Raw genomic sequence first — 4,803 nt, forward strand, 5'->3', positions numbered from 1 at the left:
GAATTTCCCTCCCACCTCCCACCCATCCCATCCCTCTGGGTCATCCCAGTGCATCAGCCCTGAGCACCCTGTCTCATGCATCAAACCTGGACTGGCAATCTATTTCACATATGGTGATATACATGTTTCAGTGCTATTCTCTAAAATCATCCCACCCTCACCTTCTCCCATAGAGTCCAAAAAGTCTGTTCTTCACATCTGTGTCTCTTTTGCTGTCTTGTATATAGGGTCACCGTTACCATCTTTCTAAATTCCATAAATATGCATTAATATACTGTATTGGTGTTTTTCATTCTGACTTACTTCACTCTGTATAAAAGGCTCCAGTTTCATCCACCTCATTAGAACTGATTCAAATGCATTCTTTTTAATAGCTAAGTAATATTCCATTGTGTATATGTACCACAGCTTTCTTATCCATTCATCTGCTGATGGACATCTAAGTTGTTTCCATGTCCTAGCTACTGTAAACAGTGCTGCGATGAACATTGGGGTACACGTGTTTCTTTCACTTCTGGATTCCTCAGCGTGTATGCCCAGCAGTGGGATTGCTGGGTCATATGGCAATTAAAAGACCCTTACTCCTTGGAAGAAAAGTTATGACCAACCTAGATAGCATATTAAAAAGCAGAGATATTACTTTGCCAACAAAGGTCCGTCTAGTCAAGGCTATGGTATTTCCAGGGGGCATGTATGGATGTGAGAGTTGGACTGTGAAGAAAGCTGAGCGCCGAAGAATTGATGCTTTTGAACTGTGGTGTTGGAGAAGACTCTTGAGAGTCCCTTGGTCTACAAGGAGATCCAACCAGTCCATTATAAAGGAGAACAGTCCTGGGTGTTCATTAGAAGGACTGATGCTAAAGCTGAAACTCCAATACTTTGGCCACCTCATGCGAAGAGTTGACTCATTGGAAAAGACCCTGATGCTGGGAGAGATTGGGGGCAGAAGGAAAAGGGGACAACAGAGGATGAGATGGCTGGATGGCATCACTGACTTGATGGACATGAGTTTGAGTAAACTCCAGGAGTTGGTGATGGTGTGCTGTGATTCATGGGGTCGCAGAGTCAGACACGACTGAGTGACTAAACTGAACTGAACTAAATGGCAGTTCTGTTTCCAGGTTTTTAAGGAACCTCCTCACTGTTCTCTATAGAGGTTGTACTACTTTGCATTCCCACCAACAGAGTAGCAGGGTCCCCTTTTCTCCTCACCCTCTCCAGGATCTATTGTTTGTAGACTTTTGGATAGCAGGCATTCTGACCGGCGTGAAATAGTACCACATTGTGGTTTTGATTTGCGTTTCTCTGATAATGAGTGATGTTGAGCGTCTTTCCATGTGTTTGTTGGCCATCTGTATGTCTCCTTTGGAGAAATGCCTGTTTAGATCTTTGGCCCATTTTCTGATTGGGTCGTTTATTTGCCTAGAATTGAGCTGCAGGAGTTGCTTGTATATTTTTGAGATTAATTCTTTGTCAGCTGCTTCATCTGCTATTATTTTCTCCCATTCTGAAGGCTTTTCACCTTGCTTATAGTTTCCTTCGTTGTGCAGAAGCTTTTAATTTTAATTAGGTCCCATTTGTTTATTTTTGCTTTTATTTCCAATATTCTGGGAGGTGGGTCATAGAGGATCCCACTGTGATTTATGTCGGAGAGTGTTTTGCTTATGTTTTCCTCTAGGAGTTTTATAGTTTCTGGTCTTACATTTAGATCTTTAATCCATTTTGAGTTTATTTTTGTGTATGGTATTAGAAAGTGTTCTAGTTTCATTCTTTTACAAGTGGTTGACCAGTTTTCCCAGCACCACTTGTTAAAGAGATTGTCTTTTCTCCATTATATATTCTTGCCTACTTTGTCAAAGATAAGGTGTCCATGGGTATGTAGATTTCTCTCTGGAGTTTCTATTTTGTTCCATTGATCTATATTTCTGTCTTTGTGCCAGTACCATACTGTCTTGATGACTGTGGCTTTGCAGTAGAGCCTGAAGTCAGGCAGGTTGATTCCTCCAGTTCCCTTCTTCTTTCTCAAAATTGCTTTGGCTATTCGAGGTTTTTTGTATTTCCATACAAATTGTGAAATTATTTGTTCTAGCTCTGTGAAAAATACCATTGGTAGCTTCACAGGGATTGCATTGAATCTATAGATTGCTTTGGGCAGTATACCCATTATCACTATATTGATTCTTCCAATCCATGAGCACATTATATTTCTCCATCTGTTAGTGTTCTCTTTGATTTCTTTCACCAGTGTTTTATAGTTTTCTATATATAGGTCTTTTGTTTCTTTAGGTAGATTTATTCCTAAGTATTTTATTCTTTTCGTTGCAATGGTGAATGAAATTGTTTCCTTAATTTCTCTTTCTGTTTTCTCATTGTTAGTGTATAGGAATGCAAGAGATTTCTCTGTGTTAATTTTATACCTGCAACTTTACAATATTCATTGATTAGCTCTAGTAATTTTCTGGTGGAGTCTTTAGGGTTTTCTATGTAAAGGATCATGTCATCTACGAACAGTGAGAGTCTTACTTCTTCTTTTCCAATCTGGATTCCTTTCATTTCTTTTTCTGCTCTGATTGCTGTGGCAAAAACTTCCAAAACTATGTTGAATAGTAGTGGTGAGAGTGGGCACCCTTGTCGTGGTCCTGACTTTAGGGGAAATTATTTCAGTTATTCACCATTGAGGATAATGTTTGCTGTGGGTTTGTCATATATAGCTTTTATTATGTTGAGGTATGTTCCTTCTATTCCTGCTTTCTGGAGGGTCTTTATCATACATGGATATTGAATTTTGTCAAAGGCTTTCTCTACATCTATTGAAATAATCATATAGCTTTTATTTTTCAATTTGTTAATGTGGTGTATTACATTGATTGATTTGTGAATATTGAAGAATTCTTGCATCCCTGGGATAAAACCCACTTGGTCATGATGTATGATCTTTTTAATGTGTTGTTGGATTCTGTTTCCTAGAATTTGGGTAAGGATTTTTGCACCTATGTTCATCAGTGATATTGGCCTATAGTTTGTTTGGGTGTTTTTTTTTTTTTTGGTGGCATCTTTGTCAGGTTTTGGTATTAGGGTGATGGTGGCCTCATAGAATGAGTTTGGAAGTTTACCTTCCTCTGCAATATTCTGGAAGAGTTTGAGTAGGATAGGTGTTAGCTCTTCTCTAAATTTTTGGTAGAATTCAACTGTGAAGCCGTCTGGTCCTGGGCTTTTGTTTGCTGGAAGATTTCTGATTAGTTTCAATTTCCATGCTTGTGATGGGTCTGTTAAGATTTTCTATTTCTTCCTGGTTCAGTTTTGGAAACTTATGCTTTTTCTAAGAATTTGTCCACTTCTTCCAAGTTATCCATTTTATTGGCATATAGTTGCTGATAGTAGTCTCTTATGATCCTTTGTATTTCTGTGTTGTCTGTTGTGATCTCTCCATTTTCATTTCTAATTTTATTGATTTGATTTTTCTCCCTTTGTGTCTTGATGAGTCTGGCTAATGGTTTGTCAATTTTATTTATCCTTTCAAAGAACCAGCTTTTGCTTTGTTGATTTTTGCTATGGTCTCTTTTGTTTCTTTTGCATTTATTTCTGTCCTAATTGTTAAGATTTCTTTCCTTCTACTAACCCTAGGGTTCTTCATTTCTTCCTTTTCTAGTTGCTTTAGGTGTAGAGTTAGGTTTTTATTTGACTTTTTTCTTGTTTCTTGACGTATGCCTGTATTGCTATGAACCTTCCCCTTAGCACTGCTTTTACAGTGTCTCACAGGTTTTGCATTCTGGTGTTTTCATTTTCATTCATTTCTATGCATATTCTGATTTCTTTTTTGATTTGTTCTGTGATTTGTTGGTTATTCACCAGAGTGTTGTTCAGCCTCCATATGTTGGAATTTTTAATAGTTTTTCTCCTGTAATTGACATCTACTATTACTGCATTGTGCTCAGAAAAGATGCTTGAAATGATTTCAATTTTTTTGAATTCACCAAGGCTAGATTTATGGCCCAGGATGTGATCTATTCTGGAGAAGGTTCTGTGTGCACTTGAGAAAAAGGTGAAATTCATTCTTTGGGGGTGAAATGTCTTATAGATATCAATTAGGTCTAACTGGTCTATTGTATCTTTTAAAGTTTGTGTTTCCTTGTTAATTTTCTGTTTAGTTGATCTATCCTTAGATGTGCATGGGGTATTAAAGTCTCCCACTACTATTGTGTTACTATTAATTTCCCCTTTCATACTTGTTAGCATTTGTCTTATATATTGCAGTGCTTCTATGTTGGGTGCGTCAGTCAGTTCAGTTCAGTCACTCAGTCGTGTCCGACTCTTTGCGACCCCATGAATCGCAGCACGCCAGGCTTCCCTGTCCATCACCAACTCCCAGAGTTCGCTCAAACTCACGCCCATCAACTTGGTGATGCCATCCAGCCATCTCATCCTCTGTTGTCCCCTTTTCCTTCTGCCCTAAATCCCTCCCAGCATCAGAGTCTTTTCCAATGAGTCAACTCTTCGCATGAGGTGGCCAAAGTACTGGAGTTTCAGCTTTAGCATCATTCCTTCCAAAGAAATCCCAGGGCTGATCTCCTTTAGCATGGACTGTTTGGATCTCCTTGCAGTCCAAGGGACTCTCAAGAGTCTTCTCCAACACCACAGTTCAAAAGCATCAATTCTTCAGCACTCAGCTTTCTTCACAGTCCAACTCTCACATCCATACATGACCACTGGAAAAACCATAGCCTTGACTAGACGGACCTTTGTTGACAAAATAATGTCTCTGCTTTTCAATATGCTATCTAGGTTGGTCATAACTCTTCTTCC

General features: G+C 38.8%; 1 protein-coding gene across 4 annotated transcripts in view; it reads left to right on the top strand.

Annotated features, from left to right (window-relative positions):
* Positions 1 to 4,803, top strand: part of LOC104984300 (docosahexaenoic acid omega-hydroxylase CYP4F3-like) — a 32,306-nt gene that overhangs the window by 9,858 nt on the left and 17,645 nt on the right. The gene's annotated exons all lie outside the window — the stretch shown is intronic.

Source organism: Bison bison, unplaced genomic scaffold (assembly GCF_000754665.1).
Source record: "Bison bison bison isolate TAMUID 2011002044 unplaced genomic scaffold, Bison_UMD1.0 scf7180017863978, whole genome shotgun sequence".
NCBI lineage: Eukaryota > Metazoa > Chordata > Mammalia > Artiodactyla > Bovidae > Bison > Bison bison.